This window comes from Phacochoerus africanus, chromosome 16 (assembly GCF_016906955.1).
Source record: "Phacochoerus africanus isolate WHEZ1 chromosome 16, ROS_Pafr_v1, whole genome shotgun sequence".
NCBI lineage: Eukaryota > Metazoa > Chordata > Mammalia > Artiodactyla > Suidae > Phacochoerus > Phacochoerus africanus.
The window spans coordinates 23,175,130-23,200,494 of NC_062559.1; positions in this window are offsets into that span (position 1 = coordinate 23,175,130).

The window sequence follows — 25,365 nt, forward strand, 5'->3', positions numbered from 1 at the left end:
TAACAAAAGACACAAGATAAAACCTGCCTTAGCTATCTCAACAGAATTATTGTGAGAGTAAAATGAGAGAATAGAGATAAAACTGCTTTGACTATTTGGAGGTGGTATACAAATATAATATTCTTCAGAAATAAAGACTTGGAAGACTTCTCTGAATTCTAGCACAACTATCTCGAGGTGTCTTTTTTTTTTTTTTTTGCCTTTTCTAGGGCTACACCTGGGGCATATGGAGGTTCCCAGGCTAGGGGTCTAATCGGAGTTGTAGCCACCAGCCCACACCAGAGCCACAGTGACGCCAGATCCGAGCCGAGTCTGCAACCTATACTACAGCTAACGGCAACACCAGATCCTTAACCCACTGAGTGGGGCCTGGGATCGAACCCATAAACTCACGGTTCCTGGTTGGATTCGTTAACCACTGAGCCATGACGGGAACTCCTTGAGTTGTCTTTTGTAGTCAGCGTGAACAAACTTGTGACAAAGGGGGGACATCATGGCCAGTTTGCTACCAGTTCTGTGATTGAGTTATTTATCCTGTGATTGACAGCTCTTTTCTAAACCTCGCCATCCCCATGACCACATTCTTCTTGATTGTTCCTTCGCATGTCATGTTTGTGATAAGCAGATGAAAGTATTTTTCTTCAGAGAACTTTATAATATTATGTTCTTAAGTGGAAGCTGGTAAATTAAGGCAATTGATAATTGATAGTGGCCTTCTAGGACTCCTAAAGCAATTCTTTCTCCTTCTCATTTTTACTTTTTTCCTACTCCATCACTCACTTTCCTCCTTGGCTATTTCCCTTCCTTCTCTTCCTTTCTCTCTCATTACCTCCTCCCTCCACCTCTTTTTTTTCTGCTTTTTTGCTTTTAAGGGCTGCACTTGCAGCATATGGCAGTTCTGAGGCTAGGGATTAGGGATTGAATCAGAGCTACAGCTGCAGGCCTATGCCACAGCCACAGCCACACAGGATCCGAGCTGCATCTGTGACTTATACCACACAGGCAATGCCAGATCCTTAACCCACTGAGCAAGGCCAGGGATTGAACCTACATTTTCATGGATACAAGTCAGGTTCGTTTGTGCTGAGCCACGATGGCAACTCCCCAGTCTTTTTTCCTTTAAAGAGAACTTAGGTCTTGGAGTTCCCGTCGTGGCGCAGTGGTTAACGAATCCAACTAGGAACCATGAGGTTGCGAGTTTGATCCCTGCCCTTGCTCAGTGGGTTAACGAGCCAGTGTTGTGTGTAGGTGGCAGACACGGCTCGGATCCGTGTTGCTGTGGCTCTGGCGTAGGCCGGCGGCTACAGCTCCAGTTCGACCCCCTAGCCTGGGAACCTCCGTATGCCGTGGGAGCAGCCTAAGAAATGGCAAAAATACAAAAAAATAAATAAATAAATAAAAAATAAAGAGAAGTTAGGTCTTGACTCTATGGTTCAGGATAGTTAAGTGACTTTAATCTTACATAAGCCTACTCTCTTGACCACTAATTACACTTTTGAACTTGAAGCCCTGACTAAGAAAAAGAAAACTGTCCTGTTGACAGTTCCCTTTTCTGGGAATGATCTGATTGGCTCACTTGATCTTCTCTGTTGTTTTTCTGTTTCTTTTTCTAGTGACTTGGGTTTGGCTCTAAACCTTCACAACTTTGTCCAGGATCAGTTTACACCACAATCTCTGTCACCTTCCTGGATCTGTCTCTCCTTGACCAGTCTACCCCTCAGCTTCAGCTTCTCCCTCATGATTTCTCTCAATGGGCTTCTCATTCACTTTTGTTTTTCTATCACCTAAATCTGAATATTACGTAAGGACATCTTTGGTGTTATGCTTCCCTCCTCCCTGATTTCCTATCTGAGTTCTGTCAGTTCCTAAGGGAAAGAATACTGTATTTCACCCTTTTCAGGCTACTTCTGATGAAAAAGCCACCCATGGAACCACTTTACCACCCTCCCCAATACGTCAGCAACTCCAAACCCATCCACTGTTGGTCAGAGGGGAACAGGAGAATTGTGATACCTCTTGGTTTTTGAATGAATTTTTTGTTGAGACCTTAGTTACTTGAGACATTCCAAGTATATAGACAACATGAACATTTCTGTATATTGCAATCAGAGGGGAGAAAGCAAAGGAATAAAAATAGCTGAATATTTGGTGAGCAAGAACTGGTACTGTATTTTCTGGAGTAACTCTTTCTTTGCCTACAAAATGGAGTTAATAATCCTTGACGAGCATGAAGTGTCCGTTTTCTTCATCCCTTTGTTGCTGTCCTATTTCAGGTTTGGTCACCGCACATGACCAGTGAAGTTATGTATAGCTAGAATATATTTTATTTAACTTACAATTAGCAAGGCATTATCCTCAGAGTTTGACCTATGTGAGCATAATCCAAATGGCCAGACTTTGAATCAAGTGCTATTACCACCTTCATTGAGTAAACAGTGAGCCAGTGCTAAGTCTATGGAATAAGATAAACCTAATATTGATTGTAGCTCATCAACTTCCTAGATGTCTAATGTTGGGCAAGTTAACTTGTGTCAGTATCAAGGCTTCCATCAGGAAAATTACTCTTTGATTGGCAAAAGAGGCTATTTTACAGACAGTATAAATTAAGGTCTCAGAAGGTTATCTAGGTAAATCGTAGTCATCAGAAGTATTTGTCCAGCCTGTAACTAATCTTGAGGACAGGATGAGAGCTGTTACTATCGCACACGTACACACACTTTAAGATGTGTGAGAGAAGCCAGAGATGACTTGGACTTGGTGCTTCCAAAGAAAACCAAGTGAATGTAAGTGTCATACATTTGCAAAGGCAAAGAAAATGTAACGATGGCTACATAACACATACCCTTCATATAGATGTGATGGAGACTTAATGGTCACTAAATACAGATGTCAGTGCACCATAAATGGAGTTAAGCACCATCTTTGCTGGAATTTCCAGAAAAATTACATCAAATCCATGGGCTTTCATTATTTTTCATGTTGGGTGATACTTGTCAGGAGTGTGAATCTTGCCACATGACCAACTTGTTTTGTTAAGAAAACACACAAGAGGCCCAAGATTAGCAGAAGATAGGATTTATTAAATTTTTTTCAGGGCCACACCTGTGGCATATGAAAGTTCCCAACCTAGGGGTCGAATTGGAGCTGAAGCTGCCGGCCTATGCCACAGCCACAGCAATGTCAGATCCGGACCTTATCTGCAACCTACACCATGGCTCATGGCAACACTGAATCCTTAACCCACTTAGGGAGTCCAGGGATTGAATCTGCATCCTCATGGACGCTAGTAGGGTTTGTTTCCGTTGCACCACAATGGGAACTCCCAGATTTATTATTATTTAAGATAGAATACCTGACCTCACTGTGTTTCTAGGAGAGAAGATAAACATTGCTTAGTTATACAAAGCCATGAAAAAGTAAAAGCATGTTATCAAACTTAAGAATAGAGATGGTCTAGTTAATAGTTTCAGTAACATTGAGGGAAATTTTTTTGGTAATCAAATTTAAACTGGCCTGAAGAATAAGGCTGATTTAAATTATTGTTACTGTTTTATTATAACTTTTGTTTTACTGCAAAGGAGATGGCAATGAGTTACATTGTGAGAAATAATGAAGTTTAAACTCTGATTGCTACTGAGATCTATGGTAAGTAAAAGTTATCAGAAAATTAAGTATTTTACTAAATAGGGAAATAAGTCATTTATTTGGATACCACATACCAAGCTTGAGACATCTGGACACCATATTAAGCCTGTCTCGATCACTGAAACATTGTGTGGCCTTGAATAGGAGACCTAAACCCATGTGTCTTCCTTCTTGAAATAATAAAGAAATAATAATACCATTTTAATCTATTGTGACATGGCTGAATAAAAGGTATCCAAATTTGGCTATTCGAAGGTTATATAATAATGGTAACATATTATTATCCTGATTGATAACAATATTAATCTGTCAAGAAGTAAACTGAGAAATTTTACATCACTCATAGCAAAATTCTTGATGTCGATGGTCAGTAATGTCATTTCCCTTTCACTGTCTCTTCTCTTTCCTGAGAAGTAAAATATGCATTCAGACAGAAAATATCCATGTCAGAAAACATGCAGAGTAGTCAAAAGTAAATTAGCAGCCTTCTTCATGAATATTTAAAATAGCCAGTACGAAAGCCCACTTCCATTTGTGCTAATTTTTGTTATTTTAAAAGTCATCTGTGATTTTGGCTCATGGAGGATGAATCTTAAAGAATTTATTTTCCTGCACAGCATAATCAGTTTTCAAAGAACCAACCAATGAGGGCCTATAAAGTGTTTTGCTCTATCAACACTAATAAGGAAAAAGTCTGATTTTCAATTCATAAGGGCCTAGACTGATTTTTAAATTAAGGTCCCCCCCCAAAAAAAAAACCCCCCAAAAACAACAAAAAAACAAAAATAAAAGTAAATTAGGGTTTCCTAATCAGAAAATAAGCAAGCTACCCCCTCTCCATATTTCTACATAGGAAGATAGAGAGGGGGAGTTCCCGTCGTGGCGCAGTGGTTAACGAATCCGACTAGGAACCATGAGGTTGCGGGTTCGGTCCCTGCCCTTGCTTAGTGGGTTAACAATCTGGCGTTGCCGTGAGCTGTGGTGTAGGTTGCAGACGCGGCTCGGATCCCGCGTTGCTGTGGCTCTGGCGTAGGCCAGGGGCTGCAGCTCCGATTCGACCCCTAGCCTGGGAGCCTCCATATGCCATGGGAGCGGCCCAAAGAAATAGCAAAAAAGACAAAAAAAAAAGAAAGAGAGGGAAGGGGAGAGGTAGGTAGGTAGATGATAGGTAGATAGAGGGACAGAGATAGTTGTTTCCTTCTTCTGACACCTATCATAATGGCCAACTACGATCTATGGCTAGGTTTCCAATGACTACAGAGTAAGAAAAAGAGATTATTAATGCCTTGAAGAATTCTGTTGTGTTGTTCCATTTGGGCCCTCTTCAGCATAAGAATGAAACATTAGATCTAAGTGTAACATTTCTATCTGGGATTAGGGCACCAGCTGTCTGCTTGAATTTCCATGCCGCTTAATCTAGCTCTAAGCTTGGTTAGCTTTCAATTCACAAAGACGGCAACACCAGCTACCCAGGGTCACATTTTCAGTAAGGTCTCTGAAGTAATGAAGTGTACAAAGTATTCTAATAAGGGGAGCAGCTAAGTTAATTCCTTGAGGCAGGTGCAAATAGATGGCTCTAAGAGCCACTTTTTGGTGCAGCAACACAGGAAGTGACCTGTGAACAGGAGGGGTTAACACTGGAGGGCAAGAATGTGAGAGTTTCTCAGTCTTGTTGAAGGATTACATCTCAATTGGCCTTGCTCATGCCAGTGTGGAATTTGTTACCATGCAGTTCCCCAGGATAGTCATCCAGAGAGCCACTCACAGCAAAATCATCTACCGCATCCACCATCTAAATGCACAAAATAAACCAGCAAAAGATGTAATGTTGATATGTCCATCCTAATCAGCACTGTGATTTTTCAGAGGCTACATTATATTTGTCAAAATTTCCAAGTCCTTCACGCCTATGCTAGGTCAGAGGGAAAAAAGGAGATACTTAAATAGAATTTGTACCAGTCTTTTAAAGAAGTAATTTGGTCAAAACATGATGGGAAGAGTTTTAGAGTTGAGGATACCACCCTGAAAACAACTTCTCATCTGACTTCTTCATGTGCATGTCAGAGAAGATGGTTTATTAAAATTAAATCACTGAATTAAGTCTAGACTGAATAAGCATACATAAAAACATGTAAAACAAAAACCTTTGAAAGCTACCAAGAAATCATATTATTATTCATGTGCATACCTTATACCTTTTTAAAGATGAATAAGTATTTGATAGGCATAATCTAGAATAAAACATAGAATTAGAATCACAGAAATTATTAATGCTATAAGCTATGCTGGTGCATTGCTCCTGTATCACCACTCTGAGTGCCGTGTAACAAAACACCCCAAAGCTCAGTGGCATGAAACGACAATCATTTGCTCTCATGTTTGGCAGGTTTTGCTTCAGTGTGCTAGCTCAGGACCCCAGGCCTTCTGGATCAGGTCTGCTTTATGAGTCTCATTCTATGTCTGCAGCTGCCCCGGGGTGGTCTTCTACTGACAATGTTTGGAAGATCCCAGATACATGAATAAAAACTTGCCATGTCTCTTAACATTTAGGCTCAGAACTCTCCCACTGGAACCCACCTTCAGTTACCTCTCCCACATTCCTTTCGCTGGAATGGGGCACAAAGAAAAGAAACATGCTCTTCCCAAAGAAGCAGGTGGAGAGGGATCTGGCTGAACAGTGAGTCCATTCAAGGTACAAACAGTGGGCCAACCTCCTTACTTTACAAAGAGAGGACAATGGAGGTGCCAACGCGAGCATGTATGTGAGTGTTATGTATGTGTGGCATGTCCCAGGGCACACGACAGGTTAATTTCAAAACTTGAGGAGTTTCCGTCGTGGCGCAGTGGTTAACGAATCGGACTAGGAACCATGAGGTTGCGGGTTCGGTCCCTGCCCTTGCTCAGTGGGTTAAGGATCTGGCGTTGCCGTGAGCTATGGTGTAGGTTGCAGATGCGGCTCGGATCCCGCGTTGCTGTGGCTCTGGCGTAGGCCGGTGGCTACAGCTCCGATTCAACCCCTAGCCTGGGAACCTCCATATGCCGCGGGAGCGGCCCAAGAAATAGCAACAACAACAACAAAAAAAAAAGACAAAAGACAAAAAAAACCCCAAAAACTTGAATAATAACAATGTGCTCCATGTTTTGAAATGGGCAAGTATACTCTATTTTAATATAGTGCTCTCTGTGTTATACTGACATATTTTTACCACGTGATATAATGAACTACTGCTTCTTGAATGCTCATTAGAGACAGCAAGAAGGGCAAGTTTTGAGTTTTGATAAGTTGATGGCCCCTTGCTCCACACCTGGTAGATACTTATACACAAACACACACACACATCCATACATACATGGTTGGGGCGGAGGATAGGGAGGAATGGAGAGGGAGAGAATACTAACATGGTCATGTAATTATTTATCAAATCCAAACCTAAGCAGCCCTAACTAAATTTAAAGCTACAGCTCTTTGTTTTCCCCCTAGGAGTTTAGGAATTTCAAGGACAAAACAGAAGCTGCAAGGTGATCCCGTTACCAAGTCTGTCATTTTGTTAACAGGTATGTGAAGTGTGGTTTGATAATCAGGGCAACAAAACTAGCAGAGCCCAAAATTTGTATTCCTCTTCTTTCATAGGGATAGAAAACAAAAATTAGTATTTTAAAAGATTTACTGGACTTTTTTTTTTAATCTTGGGAAAGCAGGATGTGCTGACAAGGTAAGTTAATCAGAAGCTGTAGGAAGGAAGAACATTTTCTTTCTTGACATAAACCCTGTGGATATCAAAAAAGGGAAGTGCTATAACAAAAAAAAAAAAATACTATTACAGCTGTGACTGGTGATATGTACAGAACAGCCTGCAAATCTCCCCCAGAATCACTCCGGAATTCACCCACCACACATTCCAGGCTGCAGATGGTCTCTTTGCTTTTCTGATGGCAGATCTCTCTAAACCGTTGGAATTACCCAACACTTAACTTTCTGAACAAGCTTTAACATTTTTTTCCACAGACTTCTTCTTTAATGCACTGAATGTAGAAAGAGCACATAGTTTATATAGGATTTTGCAACCCACTTTGATGGATCAATGTTGTGTTGGTTTGTTAGAGGAGGCACAGAGGCTAGAACTAGTTCTACAAAGCAAAAGGCAAAATTCACGCTTTCTTGATAATAATGATTTTACTCTTAGGACTCTGAGTTGTGCTTGTATCCAATTTATGCTTTGGTTTTTCACAGATTTATAATGGCTATCATAGAATGTGTTTTCCAGATGTTTCCTTCATTTTGAGTTTCCATTAAATTAATGGAAGGATTGACATGTTCCAGTAGAAACACTGCATTCTTCCCATGGGCATAACTATTAATTTTTCCTCTGCAGAAATTCAAATTAATATTTTCAGCTCATTAAGGGAGGGGTTCAGTGGCTTAAATATCTTTAAGACAAAATTGCCCTTTCTGCAGTTAAACAAAAAACCTCTTATTTTTCTCTTCCATCCCTAGTTTGCCTTCATCTCCTACCATAAATAGAAGAGTTAATTAGAAAGAACAAAGGTCTTTTTTGATATGGTCATAGAGGGATGCAAAAGGAAAGGATGGAAAGACCAGTGTTTTTCTTTTTCATGAACTTTATGTTATTTATGAAACTGTTATGATGAAATATGTTTTCTAAAGCAGACAGTCCAAACACCCACCTCTGATTCCATCATACCTATGCAGTGTAGGAGAAAAGAAAATGAGGCAGATAGACAGATGTTAAAAGCCTTCCCACTAAATCTGGAACATGACAAGGACACCCACTCTCACCAATGTTATTCAACATAGTATTGGAAGTCCTAGGAACAGAAATCAGACAAACAAAAGAAATGAAAGGCATCCAAATAGGAAGAGAAGAGGTAAACCTGTCACTGTATGCAGAGGACATGATACAATATATAGAAAACCCTAAGGACTCAACCCCAAAACTACTTGAACTGATCAAGACATTCGGCAAAGTAGCAGGATATAAGTTTTAACATTCAGAAATCAGTCGCATTTCTGCATACTAACAATGAAATATTAGAAAAGGAATACAGAAATACAATACCTTTTAAAATTCACCCCAAAAACTCAAATACCTGGGGATACACCTGACCAAGGAGGTAAAAGACTTACATGCCGAGAACTATAAAACATTAATCAAGGAAGTTAAAGGAGATGTAAAGAAATGGAAAGGTATTCCATGCTCCTGGGTTGGAAAAATGAATATTATAAAAATGGCCATACTACCCAACGCAATCTACAGATTCAATGCAATCCCTATCAAATTACCCAGGACAGTTTTCACAGAACTAGAACAAACAATCCAAAACTTTATATAGATTCACAAAAGACCCAGAATCGCTAAGGCAATTCTGAGGAACAAAAACCAAGCAGGAGGCATCACTCTCCCAGACTTCAGGCAACATTACAAAGCCACAGTCATCAAGACAGTGCGGTACTGGTACCAAAACAGACAGACCGACCAATGGAGCAGAATAGAGAACCCAGAAAGAAACCCAGACTCCTTTAGTCAATTAACCTTCGACAAAGGAGGCAAGAGTATAAAATGGGAAAAAGACAGACAGTCTTTTCAGCATGTATTGCTGGGAAGCCTGGACAGCTGCATGCAAATCAATCAAACTAGAACACACCCTCACACCATGCACCCAAATAAACTCAAAATGGCTGAAAGACTTAAATATAAGACAAGACACCATCAAACTCCTAGAAGAGAACATAGGCAAAACATTCTCTGACATCAACATTACAAATGTTTTCTCAGGTCAGTCTCCCAAAGCCACAGAGATAAAAGCAAAAATAAACCAGGGGGACCTAATCAAACTGACAAGCTTTTGCACAGCAAAGGACACCAAAAAGAAGACAAAAAGACACCTTACAGAATGGGATAAAATAGTTTCAAATGATGCAACGGACAAGGGCCTAATCTCTTAAAATATACAAACAACATATACAACTCAACAGGAAAAAAGCTGACAACCCAATTGAAAAATGGGCAAAGGTCCTGAACAGACATTTATCCAAGGAAGATACACAGATGGCCAACAAGCACTTGAAACAATGCTCCACATCCCTGGTTGTTAGAGAAACGCAAATCAAAACTACCTTGAGATACCACCTCACACCAGTCAGAATGGCCATCATTAATAAATCCACAAATAACAAATGCTGGAGGGGGTGTGGAGAACAGGAACCCCCTCCTGCACTGCTGGTGGGCATGTAAGCTGGTACAACCACTATGGAGAACAGTATGGAGGTACCTTAGAAATCTATACATAGAACTTCCATAGGACCCCACAATCCCACTCTTGGGCATACATCCGGACAAAACTCTACTCAAAAGAGACACATGCACCCGCATGTTCATTGCAGCACTATTCACAACAGCCAGGACATGGAAACAACCCAAATGTCCATGGACAGATGATTGGATTCGGAAGAGGTGGTATATATACACAATGGAATACTACTCAGCCATAAAAAAGAATGACCTCATGCCATTTGCAGCAACATGGATGGAACTAGAGACTCTCATCCTGAGTGAAGTGAGTCAGAAAGAGAAAGACAAATACCATATGATATCACTTACATCTGGAATCTAATATCCAGCACAAAGGAACCTTTCCACAGAAAAGAAACTCATGGACTTGGAGAATAGACTTGTGGTTGCCAAGGGGGAAGGGGAGGGAATAGGAGGGACTGGGAGCTTGGGGTAAATAGATGCAGAATATTGCCTTCGGGATGGATTAGCAATGGGATCCTGCTGTATAGCACTGGGAATGTGTCTATTCACTTATGATGGAGCATGATAATGTGAGAAAATAGAATGTGTACATGCACGTGTAACTGGGTCACCATGCTGTACAGTAGAAAAAAAATATATATAAATAAATGAGAAAAAATGTGAAAAGAAATGTGCAAAAAAAAAAAGAAATTCCATTTCTGCAAATAACCACCTATGTGACCTTGAGGCAGTATTTACGAGTTTTAATTTCCTCCTTGTGGTGAGGATGAGATAATAAATGCAAAGTGCATGGCCCTTGGTGTGTATTTGGTAAATGATAACACTAATATCACTGTATTTGGAAATAGTAGTATATACCAAGCAAGAAGAGTTCAGCCTTTGGAGTCAAGATGGATCTGGGTTCAAATTCAGACTCCTCCACTGGCTATATGAAGACCTACTGATGAGTTTACCCTATGTGAGATTTAATTTCCTCATTTTCATAGGGTCTGGGGGGAAATTCTTGGACCCTGGCCTCTTCCTTGGTAGACCAGTTGTCCCTCAGTAAGTGGTCACCTGCAGTGGAAGCAGTAGAAACAGTACTCACAGTGAACCAGTGAAAATCCTTACTTAGTATAATTTAGATTTCTTTATAGAGCATTAGTCCCCATTCCAGACAAAAATACAGTGAGACCTTCCTGAGAGGCTCTACTGAAACCAAATTTCTCTCCTGATACCTCATTGGTTTTTAAATACCTACCTGGCTCCAAGAGAAAACTCATAATTATCCTTGTAACTTTTTTATGGTTTTTATTTTTTCCATTATAGTTGAAAAAATGGATATATATATATATATATGTGTGTATATATATATATATGTCAATTTCTACTGTATAGCAAAGTGACCCAGTCATATATATTTTTTCTTTTTCTCACATTATTCTCCATCATGTTCCATCACAAATGACTGTTTTACAGTAGGATCTCATTGCTCATCCACTCCAAATGCAACAGTTTGCATCTATTAACCCCAAACTCCCAGTCCATCTCACTCCTTTTCCTCCCCCTTGGCAACCACAAGTCTATTCTCCAAGTCCATGAGTTTCTTTTCTGTGGAAAGGTTCCTTTGTGCTGGATATTAGATTCCAGATGTAAGTGATATCATATGGTATTTGTATTTGTCTTTCTGACTTACTTCACTCAGGATGAGAGTCTCTAGTTTCATCCATGTTGCTGCAAAAAGATTCCCTTCCTCCCAGTCCTAGGGGGTGAGCTTTCATCGGTAGGGTTTCTACCATGTTCTAGAGACCCCCAGGGTGACAGAGAGGAAGAAGTCCACTCTCTCATGCTTGCCTTTTTGATTTTACTTCTGTGTTTCTTTGATTTCCTGCAGAATATCATCAAGTGCAATGTCTCCTGGAGAAAACCTAAAGATTTTAAATTTGAAAGGTAAGATTGAAAGGTGGAAGGAATGCTCTGGACTCATGGGCAGTTGGCTGCCTCAGTCACCTCCTCACTCCCTGACAACCTAAGCCATGGAGTATGCAAGGCTGTGACACTGCTCGTCTGACCTCCTGCAAGATGGTGGGAAGGACAGTTCACTGAAGAGATTAAGCTAACTCAGCCACTAATTGTATATTCTGCTGCTTATCCAGAAGGGTAATCATTATGTTCCAGCAAGGCAGACATAAAGTAAATCTTATTTCAATTTAGAGGTAATGGGTAGAAAGAAGGAACAGCAAGAATCATTGTTTTTGCTTGACCCAGTTCTTAATGTTTCTTCAAATGTTGTTGACATTTGTAATTCTATTGATCAAATTTGCCTTTTCGCTCATTTTTACTTAAGGGAATTTTTCAGAAAGTGCTCCTTTTTGTTTATATTGTGCCAACAAAACTGATGATTTTTAAAAAGAAATTCCTGTAATAGATTTATCTCCTTAAGGACAAACTTCAGTTAAAACAACTGATTTGACTGATTTCCCCTCAGCCACCTGGAATTCACTATATTAATTTTAGATATTCTTTATTGCCAAACTTCAATCAAAGAACATTTTGTAGGTCTGACTGCATAAAAACCACCTTGGGAGCTTTACAATCAATACCGATTCTTAGGCCCATTCCTGATTTTAGATTCAGAAGCCCTGGCCTCAGGAACCTTCAGAGCAGCAAAGATCTTGACTATCAGTGACAGTCTTAAATGTGCCATATATAATCCTAAACTGGTAGTTCTGATGACAAAAACAGATTTTGTAGTTTCCTCAGGATCTCTTGTTCTAATTGCCTCAGTGATTTATCAGCCTCAGTGATTTATCAGCCAGATTATTCAATCAATCTTTATAAGTATGTTAACAGTGGAGTAATTTCAGGGAATTAGCCCTGAAGCCCGAGGGGCAAGTGTGGGTGGGGGAGGGTTGGGAGAACGCATTGGGGGTTATTCTCTTTCCCTCCTTCCTCATCTGTTATGACCACTGATGTCTTTCTGTATGTCCTTCCCATGGTGGTAAGTCAGTCAGTGGACGGATGAATGACGACACCTGTGCTCTTGAGAAGGAGCAGGGATCCTGAGAAGAGCTTAGATTCCAGTTTCCTTGTGAACCATTCTGAGCCTTGAAACTCTGGCCTCAGATGAGAAGACAGCTGTGGCAGCCAAACTGGCAGAATTGCCAAGTGGGCTGCTGAATAAACCCTCTGCAGGATCTGGAGAGACCCTTGTCATAACCACCTGATATTCCTGTCCAAGGAAGTTGCATTTTTCATTCCTTCTGATGTCAGTCATTTTACGGGCTTCAGGGCTAAAGGCATGAGCCCCTAATCCAAGCAGATTTTTAGCAAATCTTTATTGCTAGGAAGTGAGGGCGAGAGATGTGGATCTTCCATACAAACTTTTTCCCCAACTTAAGGTTAAATGGGGCAAAACTGAAAGTACATGCCCATCTCAGAGCCATTTTAGTGTGCACACGGCAGCGTCTATTTTACAGAAATTGTCTGGAAAACCAGGGTTACAGGCATTAAAAAAAATAGGCATGTCTTAATTTCTAAAGCAGTTAGAAAAATAATCATTTTTATGTAAGAATGTCAACAATCTGGTAAAAGACTTTTTTTAAAAGGCAGTCTATTCTGTAAAAATGCTCCAATATGGGACAAATGTGGCATTGTTTACAATGTAGTTACTTGGAAAAGAAACAGCTGCAGACTTTTAAAGGGGTCTAATGTGCCCTGACCCATCATAGCAGGATACTATTGGAAATCTTTGCAGCCAAGATTCTTGAGCAGCAGAAAGGTTCACATAGCAACTAGTGAGCTACAGAAGGATGTGAGGTGGCCAATACCTGTAACTGATGAATGATCCACCCAATCCTTGGCACATAAAGTAAAAAGAAAAAAATTCTTATGTATATCAATAAAAAATGCTAGAGAGAGTGTGGGAAAAGGGAACCCTTCTACACTGTTGGTGGGAATGTAAATTGGTGCAACCACTATGGAGAACAGTATGGAGATTCCTTAGAAAACTAAATATTGAACTACTCTATGATCCAGCAATCCCACTCCTGGCATATATCTGGACAAAACATTCACTCAGAAAGACACATGTACTCTTATGTTCATTGCAGCACTATTCACAGTAGCCAGGACATGGAAGCAACCTAAATGTCCATCAACAGATGACTGGATTAAGATGTAGTACATACATACAGTGAACTACTAGTCAGCCATGAAAGGGACAAAATAATGCCATTTGCAGCAACATGGATGCAACTAGACATCTGCATACTAAATGAAGTAAGTCAGAAAGACAGATACCATCTGATATAACTTATATAGGAAATCTAAAATATGGCACAAATGTTGCTATTTACAAAACAGAAGCAGGAGTTCCCGTTGTGGCGCAGTGGTAAACGAATCCGACTAGGAACCATGAGGTTGCGGGTTCGGTCCCTGCCCTTGCTCAGTGGGTTAACGATCCAGTGTTGCCGTGAGCTGTGGTGTAGGTCGCAGACTTGGCTTGGATCCTGCGTTGCTGTGGCTCTGGCGTAGGCTGGCAGCTACAGCTCCGATTTGAACCCTAGCCCGGGAACCTCCATATGCCGCGGGAGCGGCCCAAGAAATGGCAAAAAGACCAAAAAAAAAAAAAAAAAAAAAAAAAACAGAAACAGATTACAGACATGGAGAGCAGACTTGTGGTTGCCAGCAAGGAGGGAGTCCGATGGATGGGGAGTTTGGGGTTGGTAGATGCAAACTATTATATTTAGAATGGATAAGCAATGGGGTCCTACTGTACAGCACAGGGAACTATGTCCAATCTCTTGGATTAGAATATAATGGAAGATAGCATGAAAAAAAGAATGAATATTTATTCATTCATTTATTCATTTGTATGGCTGGGTCACTTCACAAAAATTGAAGAAATTTCTTTGAAATTGAAGTTTCTTCAATTGTAGAAATTGAAGAAACACTGTCTATCAATTATAATATTTTTTTTAAATCTGTTATATATTTCAAGTATTTCTATAGGTTTGCTGCAGATGGAACTTTGGCACGAGTTTAGTTGAAGTGTTGGAAGTACTTGTAATTTACTTAATTTTCCTGTTGATGGATATGAGTTTGGTTCCAGTTTTGTTCTATCACAAATAGTGCTGCAGTGGGTAGCCTTCTGTGTACATGTAGCTCTCCTGAGAGAAGCAACGAGATGCAGTGGTTAAGAATGCCCAGTCCAGGAGTTCCAGTCAAAGCTCAGCAGTTAAGGAATCAGACTAGCATCCATGAGGATGCAGGATGCTTAGTGAGTTAAAGATCCGGTGTTGCTGTGGCTGTGGTGTAGGCCAGCAGCTACAGGTTCGATTCGACCCCTAGCCTAGGAACCTCCACGGGTGCAGCCCTAAAAAAAGCAAAAAAAAAAAAATTTTAAAAAATAATGCCCGACCCAGTGTAGGTTGGACACTGGCTCCACTCCTGGGTACCCCTGAGCAACTTGGTTCATTGCTCTGGGCCCCAGTTTCTTGATAATAATAGTATCTACCCCATGGAGCTATGGTGATAATGAGTTAACATTTGTAAAGCACTTAGAACAATGCCAACAGATACAGAGCACTCAATGTTCCTTAATAATCCTACTGTTTTAGCAGATATTTAAATAGTATAACCTTGTAGATAAAAGAATTTCTTGCTTACAGGGAACACATTTTAAATGTTTATACCTTTTAAAAAAATTCCAAATGGACCATATAAATTTAGCCTACCAGCAAACATTCCAGGGAATATAATTTTTCAATCCTTTTGCCAAAATCACATATCTTCATTCTTTTTTAAAAAGAAAAAAAAAAAAAAGCTTCTTTGATTGCTCTGCTAGGAATAGTCACAAAGCAGAAATGCCTTCATAGAAGTCATATAAAGGATACTGATATAAATCTACCTTTGACATGGTTACCGGTCTCACAATATGAACTTTTCTTTATTCTTCACTTATTTGGTATGGGTGCTAATGCCAAATCTAGTTAGAATCATCTATATTGAAAGATGGCTGGTATAGGGTACCCACTGGTTATCTTCTCAGTCCCTCCTCTTTGGAAGTGCCCACCTTGCCCAGGGAAGTGAGCCCTTCTCATCTTTATTTATATTCTATATCCCCTACCCTCAGCCCATAGCTGATTAGATCAGAACTAGACACCCGACTCAAGTTGGCTTAATCTCCTTCTCTCTTCAGAATTTGTTTTTAAGCTAGCTTGAACCTTAAACATGGTAAAATTTACACATATCCATTCAAATAATGGTGCTATAGAAGGGCTGTCTTGGATTGCTTCATCTCTCAGCAAAGGAGCAGAAAATTAAAAATAATGAAATAAAAAGAGAGCTTAGAAACAATTAAATATGATTCTGGGATACATTCTCTTCTCTTCCCACCCACCGATATTATAGGGAGAGCCATGAAACACCCCGCTATCACTGATGTTAGAGTACATTTTATTAATGATAAGAGTGATAATGTTTTTGTCATTAAAAAAGAAAAAAATGGCTTATTGTTTAATATATTCTTAATGATAAGAAATGCAAATGCAGGCAGAGTCCCATTTTTACTCTGATGTGTCTCCGCCTGCATTTGCATTTGGTTTTGCCTCTGATGGGGGGAACCGTGACTCACTCAATCATCTACCAGCTGACACCTCCTCACCAGGCTCACCAGGGCTCCCCGAGCTGCGTGTACAGAGGACAAGGCCCATTGCTCACTGTGCATTACCAAGTGTCCTGTTCCAAAACCAGGGATGGATAACAAGTTTCAAGAGCTTTTTTTTTTTTTTTTGGCTTTTGCTGTTGTTGTTGCTATTTCTTGGGCCGCTCCCGCGGCATATGGAGGTTCCCAGGCTAGGGGTTGAATCGGAGCTGTAGCCACCAGCCTACGCCAGAGCCACAGCAACTCGGGATCCGAGCCTCCTCTGCAACCTACACCACAGCTCACGGCAACGCCAGATCGTTAACCCACTGAGCAAGGGCAGGGACCGAACCCGCAACCTCATGGTTCCTAGTCGGATTCGTTAACCACGACGGGAACTCCCTCAAGAGGTTCTTTACCTCCTCTTACCTAAGGCTTCACCTAACTTCAACTTCTCCCTTCAATTTTTGGTTCTGATGTCAAATCAACCAACCAATTAAGCAACCTTGGGGGGGGAAGTTCAATGAAAAGAGTAAAAGGAACACAATTCCTCTCTAAAGAGCAGGCACTCCATACTCTTTCCTCTGGGTACTACTTGGCATTGTGTCACAGCGCTTCTTAAACTTAAGCTCAACTGAGGATCTTGTTGAAATTCAGATTCAGATGTGACTTCTCTCAAGGGGGGCTGAAATTCTGCATTTCCGACAAGCACCCAGATGATGCCAGTGCCCCTCACCTTGAGTATCAAGTTCTAAGGTCACGTGAGGAAAATGCTTCAGACTATATTTACCAAATGCAGGGAAGAGAGGAAAAGGGGTCCTTAAAAGAGGGAGTCCCAGGTGCTGTTCAGAGAACCCATCACACTGACGTGGAAGTGGCCAGCTTCTCCTGAATCCTGTGGCTGCATGGCTTTCTGGGTTTCGACAAATATCTCAACTCGTTCGGGAGTGAAGTAAAAGGCCAAAAGGAGGTATGATTTCCTTGTCATTCCTCCATAGATTTTTTCATCCAAATAGTTGGTGGAAACTTTTTAAGGAGACAATTTCATATGACCCAGAAAAACCACTGAACAGCATCTTGATGTGGGGACCCAGGTTTGAGTATGTTTCCATAGCCCAAGAGGTGATTCTAATACCTTCTTCTGGTGAGGAACTGTACCCCTGAACAGCAATTGTACCCCTAACAAATATACGTCTGGCTTAATATAATGAGGGCCTATTCATATGAGAGCCCATGTTAACACGTTATTGCTAGGTCTGGGGGTAATCTTAGTACACAGGAAAATCTTTTTTTAATGGATATATTCTTGCCAATATTTGGAGAAACATGATTATCATATGTTACAGATACATAAAACTTTTTCATTGTATTTATAATGTTAAGTATACATGATATATAATTTAACACGTTTATTTAAAAATGAGTTTAATAAAAAATGCAACAATTTTTTTTAAATGACATGAGTAATTGTAACTAGAAGTGTCTAGAGAATAGGATTCTTTCCTAGGTTCCTAATATTTGAATAGTTCTCAGAAGTCTACAGTTTATTTCTATGTATATTACCAAATTTATTCCTGCAACAGCCTGATAAAAAATACTATTATTTTCTCTTTTATAGATGAGGAACCTGAGATAAATAATTTAAGTATTTGTCCAAAGTCACAAAATTACTAAGAGGCAAAGGTAGGATTTAAACAATCAGATACTTATTCATAACCTCTGTGACATACCGGAAGTTTTTAAATCAGTGTAAGAATTCAAGTTATTGAAAACTGTCTTTCATTTTAAACACTTAAATGTTTGACTTATAGATTTGTCTTAATCATAAAGAAAATTTGATTAACACCCTTTGTCCTTCTGGAATTATATTTTGCATCCTCTGTTCTCCATGCAAAAGCCAGATTGAGAATTGAGAAGCAGAAGGAGATGAATCCAGAATATAATAAATAGAAACCATTTCACTGGTAACATGTTCTGGTATTCTCTTTTAGAAGAAGAGATTTGAAAAGAGTTATTGCCATCTGTAATAAAAATTGTTTCAATTACAAAAAAAATTTTAAATAACTTATGGAGCAAATTTTACTCTGAACTATGAAAAAGTTTTGTTTTGTTTTTAAAAGAAGGGAGTTCCCACTGTGGTGCAGTGAGTTAAGAATCCAGCATTGTCCCTGCATCAGCTCGGGTAGCTGGAGAGAGTAATTACCTTTTCCCTATGAAGTAATCTTTTTTTTTTTTTTTGCCTTTTCTAGGGCCTCTCCCGCGGCATATGGAGGTTCCCAGGCTAGGGGTTGAATCGGAGCTGTAGCTGCCAGCCTACACCAGAGCCACAGCAACTCGGGATCCGAGCCTCCTCTGCAACCTACACCACAGCTCACGGCAACGCCAGATCCTTAACCCACTGAGCAAGGGCAGGGATCGAACCCGAAACCTCATGGTTCCTAGTTGGTTTCATTAACCAGTGAGCCACGAGGGAACTCCAGCTATGAAGTAATCTTGATGTTACTGAAGAAAGCTGCGTTCCACTGGACTGCATGGGAGGGGAAAAATATACTCACATTTAACTCACAGCCCCAGAGATTTTTCCTCTTAAAATTTATTTGTGTAGTTATAAAATTCTTTAGCAGTTGAACGCAGTTCCTCTTAGCCCAACAGCTGTCTCTGGCATTCTCTTCTCTATGAAGCCAATGTTTATTTCTACCAGAAGACTCTAAATCACAAGTGGTTTGACACTTCTAGTTTATCTTCTTTCGCTGCAAAGGTTAATTTAATGCTTTCTCTGCCACATTTTAGAAATAGTTCTAAGAGTAGCAGTTACATAAAAGGGAAAAGGTTCGGTATGTGACATTCTGCTCATGGGTCCCTAGGCCATCACAAGGTTTGCCCTCATAAGCCAGTTCTAAGCCTTTGTCTCATGCAGAAATGTGTTGCCTCATCACCTCTGTGGTACATCCATCAGCAGCCCAGATCCCCTTTCACATTCAAAACTCTCATCCCCCAGCAGATGGGTGTTGGAGGGGGAGGGCTCACATCTGAGTCTTTTCTGGAACGTTCCCTGACAGAAGTGAGTTGTCTCATTGAAGCTTTCACCTACAGTATAGACATGGGAGATACAAGAGCCCAACCCCTTTGCCTCTGTTTGGACAGCTGACGGTCCCTCCCACAACCAAGTTCTCCATGGGAACAGAGAGGCTACTGCTGCAAATGTATCTCAGTTAAACGTCTCCCTGTGCCCAATCCTGTTTTCCTGTTTTCTCACAAGTATTGTTTCTAAGAACACTCCTCAGTGAAGCTCCTGTGTGCAGCCTTCGGAGACTCAGGGTCCCCACCTGCCCACCCCCCACCCCCAATGCCCTAGAACACTTGTCCTCATTCCAGAAACAGTGTTCCCTTTATGTGTAAGTGCGAAATATTCATTCACCAAATATTTTTCAAGTTTCCACTGTGTCAGCCATAGGATTAATTGCTGGGGAGATGATGGTAAATTAAACAGATGTGGCACTCGACTATGAGGATTATATTCTAGTGATGTGTATAAGCAAAGAAACAGGTATTTACAATAAATTGTAATAATATGCTACAAAAGGAGAAATCCAAGAAGGGAGGGTCCTATGCATTATCATGGAGATAGGGAAGAGTATCTGAGAGCAGGGCTCTCTCGCTGAGCTAAAATTTAAATAGGATGACCTACGCTGCAGGCAGCAGGTATGCTCCAGTTGGAGAAAACACTAGGGTTTGAGAGCCTCAGTCTGAGTCACTGCAAGAGCTTTAGTGTAGCTGGAATTTAGAGGCCAAAATGTGGGAGTGGCAGGCGTAAGAGCCATATTAAAATGTTCGGATGAAGTTTTTCAAGCCTATTTTAAAATCTCCATTGAGGTATCATAAATATAGTAAACTACATATATTTAATGTACAAAATCTGATAAATTCCAGTAGGCACACACATCATCATCACAAACAAGACACTGAACACATCTGTCACAGCCACACATTTCCTCGTGCCCCTCTGTAAACCTTTCTCCAGCTCTCCCCAGTCTTGTAAACACTGGTATATTTTTGCCACTATAGACTGCATTTTGCATAATATTATATAAATGAAATCACATAGGCTATTATATTTTTGTCTGAATTCTTTCAGAGGATCACTATTTTTCATTTCATTCATGTCATTCATTATCAATGTTTTATTCCTTTTTACTGTTGAGTGATATTCCAAGATATGGATGTACCACAGCTTGTTTATGCATTCACTGTAAGTGGGCATTTCAGTCAAGCAAAGTAGCTATGACCATTCATGTACAAGACTTTGTGTGATAAATGCTTTTGTTTCCCATAGGTAAATACCCAGAGTAGAATGACAGGGCTATAATGGAATGTATATATTTTAGTTGGTACAAAACTGCCAAAATATTTTTCTTTTCTTTTTTTTTTGTCTTTTTGTCTTTTCTAGGGCCACACCCGTGGCACTTGGAGGTTCCCAGGCTAGGGGTCCAATCAGAGCTGTAGCCACCAGCCTACACCACAGCCACAGCAATGCGGGATCCGAGCCTCATCTGCAACCTACACCACAGCTCATGGCAACGCCAGATCCTTAACCCACTGAGCAACGCCAGGGATCGAACCCGCAACCTCATGGTTCCCAGTCAGATTTGTTAACCACTGAGCCACCCCGGGAACTCCCAAAATATTTTTCAAAGGTTGTACCATTATGCCATCCCACAAGCCGTGGGAATTGTAAAGAAAACAACTTGTCCCATGTCTGAGTTGGCATTATCTGGAATTGACGGGGATTCCCCCCACCCCAAAAGCCACACTAGGCTACGACTTATGCTACTCGCTATCTACCTGTTTCTCCTCTCTTGGAAGAACCTCTTTCCTCTCTCCAAGGTACCTCATAGCTTTCCTGACTTTCCTCATTGTCTTCACTATCAGAAACTGCTCACAAGAAGAGAAATGAATGACTGATAATGTAGTTATCCCACAGCACTACAGCAATATAGATGAGTAATAATGACAAGGAAAATGAAAACAGCCATGACTGAAAGACTGAACTAGGAAAATACAACGACCAGGTAATTTTCTTCTGTAATTATCATATTTCCACTTACTATCCCCTGGAAACAGATTCTGAGTTCTACATTCCTTGATCTAACCATCTTTCCACTGTAGGAAAGGTCTTCTACAAGGAAGTTCTCAGTAAATGCTGGCTGACTGACAGACACGAAGTGACTGAGAAGCAGTTTAAAATCTCTAACCTCTACTTTTGCTTCTATAAAATTATTTTTAACTACTTCAACCCACCTTGTTTTGAGAAACCTAACACATGCACAATATAAAACCTTGTTCCTGGCATCTGAAAAAAATCTTACAGCAGTTCCATAACAGCCTCCAGCCCAATTCCCTGCCTTAGAAGGCAAAGCTTTTAATATTATTAAGCTAACCTGGTTAGAGTAGGGAGAAGCTACTTAAAGCACTAACATCAAACTGGTGAGAGTTTTCACAGTTAATTGGCAGCTTTTTTTTTTTTTAACCTAAGAAAGAATATATATATACATTTGTCTTTTCCAGGGCCACACCCGTGGCACTTGGAGGTTCCCAGGCTAGGGGTCCAATCAGAGCTGTAGCCACCAGCCTACACCACAGCCACAGCAATGCGGGATCCGAGCCTCATCTGCAACCTACACCACAGCTCATGGCAACGCCAGATCCTTAACCCACTGAGCAACGCCAGGGATCGAACCCGCAACCTCATATATATATATATATATATATATATATGCATCATGTTAGGTACAAGGATGAAACCAAACTTAGGCAAAATATTTTGCCCATTTATTGTCTATGCCATTTTTAGAGCTTTTAGCATCTCTGAGTAAGTCTCTCAGACTTGGCAATGCCCACCTTTGCCCAGAGCCTCATGTCTCTTTCAAGTCAAGATTATCTCTCTCCCTGGTCTAAGCAGTGATACCTCCATTCCAGTGAGCTGATCAGCAGTAGCAGCAAAGGATGACACTTCTGTGGCCTTAGGTTAAACTGTGCAAGTGGAATACCGCATAGATTGTTCTGGAAGTTAACTTCTGAATCCTTCCGAGAAACAGTAGCAGTTCTATTTTTTAGTTTTTTAAAAATGTAGGTGATTTATGGTGTTGTGCCAATTTCTGCTATACAGCAAAGGGAGCCAGAAATATATATTCTTCTCCATCATGGTCTATCCCAGGAGACTGGATATAGTTTCCTGTGCTACACAGCTGGGACCCTGTTCTTTAACAGTGCTCTATTTGAAGCATGGCATGAAGCACTTCACAAGATTACTAAATTCATTTCCACAAAAACTCTGTGAGTTAGGTAGCTCAGAAAAACTGAAACTTAAATAGTAAGTCCATCAATATAGATCTAAAAGGAGCAGAGTAGGTCTGGGGACCGAGGCTATGACCTCTATGCCCTATTTATAACTGGCAGGAGTTCATGTCTGGGAAAACAGCTTTGGGTGTGATTCTGTGTTCTAGCTGCTTCACACAAATCACCTCACCTCCAAGTCAAATGTCTGTCTAATCCAATTGTAACCCTCCTCACTAAGTATTAGAAACTTCTTCCTCTTGCTGTGTCACCCAACTTTTTCACTGTATCTTGGTTAAAACTCAGAAGTAAAACTTCAGCATAACCTATTTCAAATTTGGTACACCTTACTCCATAAGATATTTAGAACCATTTTGTAAAGTAAAAGCAAATATTTATACAAATTAATGGTGATCCTAATTTTATTTCATGGAGTAAAATGTTTAATGTTATCTGTCTTTTACTAACAAAAAATAAAACTACATGGCAGTTGCCAGACTGATTAGATTTTGGCGGTATACAATTTTCAGCATACAGGGAACGCTATATTATGGTAGCTAATAAGCTTGATTGAATTAGGTCTGATATTTACATTTGAATACTCCTCACTAAATATTGGAAATTCCTTCCTTTTAAAAAAATTGATGCTCTCTCCTTTCTAAATAAGAAATTCAAGAAAAAATTATAGGGTGAAGAATAGGATGAGATCAGATGTCAATAATTTCTCTGATAAACAGAAAAATTGAAGAGGTCTAGTCAATTTAGTTTAAGAAAACATTGTTGATTGCCTCTTCTTTGCTAGACACTGTGCTATTCTTGAATTGCAAATAAAAAAATGCCTTTACCTTTGGAAATTAATTATCTCACTCAGAAATACTTTTACATCATAAAATATAGGAGTGGTATCACAATTTTTCTATTTATTTTGTTGTAGCTTAGAATGGGTAATCTCAGTTAACTGACTTCACTGAGCTAAACCATTTTCAACAATTCCTTTACAGAAAATGATTCTGAAATGAGCAGTTTTCCATAATTTCAGAGAGTGATTTAGGTGGAAATCATCCATTACCATTAATAGAATTTATACAACTCAATTTTACTGCCACTAAAAGGTCACCTCTGAAAGGCTTTTATTAATGTTATTTCCTTTTAAAGAAGTTGTTTCTGTCAAAAATAATAAGCTATAGAATTCAAAAGCGATCATTCACTACTTTAATCTGAATTCATTATTTTTAATATCTTTATACTTTTGCTCCACTAAATTTATACACACACACACACACATATATATATATGTGAATATATATATATATTTTTTTCACCTTTTAACTGCAGAAACTGCCTGCCAAGTGAGGTAATTAAGGGTATATATATTGTGTTTACATATAAGATATATAATCTCCCAATTTGGGACAGTCGTAGGTGACGTTTTCTTGTTGATTCCTATAAAAACCTTTTAACTGTAGAGGCTGCCTACCAAGTGAGGTAATTAAAGGCATAAACTCCCTTTGAAGATGGGATATTTTCCATTGAATTGTCTTCAAATGAATGATCGATGGTGTCTTCTCTTTGAAGAACAGAAGGCAACCTAGAAGCTTTATCCCAGATTCTCTCAGTGATTGATAATCTCCAGTGGTGTTTTGTCAAGCAAACCAAGGCATAATGAGAGTAACAGAATAAGCGCTTAAGCTTGAACAGAGCCCAGCCTGCCAGTTCTCTGTTAGGAAGGCATCTATTAGCAACCTTTCATCATCCCAACCCTCTACAGTCAAATTGACTTCTGGTGTCTGAAATAATAGGCGGCCTCTTTGGCTAACTCAGAGTCATTGTATCTTGGTTCTTTTTGGGGAAACTACCTGTATAAACAGGCCAGGATAATGAGTAAACACCAACCAACCAAATTTCCTTTACAGTTCCATGCGCATTCCCAGGCACAGAGCCCCGCCTTATTCTGACAAAAGACAGGCTGATTTGGACTGTGCCTCACTAAGGAAATGGCCACCTGACACTAGGTTAAAGAAGTGATAAATCTCCAAAGTTTTACAGTCTCTCTCTCTCTCTTTCTCTCTCTCTCTCTCACACACACACACACACAGAGCCTGGGTTTTCTTCCTACTGGAGGCACTCTGTAAACCAGAATCACAGTGTGCACGGTTATTAACCAATTGCATGTAACTGCCAGAAAGTTGAAACTGCACCTCAGTGTTTGCAGCCGGCAGAATTTCTCCTGGCAACCCGTGGCTGTTTTAAGTGCAGACAGAATGGAGCTGCACAGCCAGCTCTCTCCACATGGGGTAGGGAAAGGCTGTGCAGAGGTAGATGCAGGATGCAAGTGCTTCAGGAAATGACTTCTAGCTCTAGCTCTTCTTTTTTGTATCAACATCTAATTTACATAGAAAATCAAATACCTAGGAATGAATTAGATGCTCACAGAACAAAAAAAGATTCATGAACAATGTCAGTGATTAGGAGCTCTCAAGTATTATG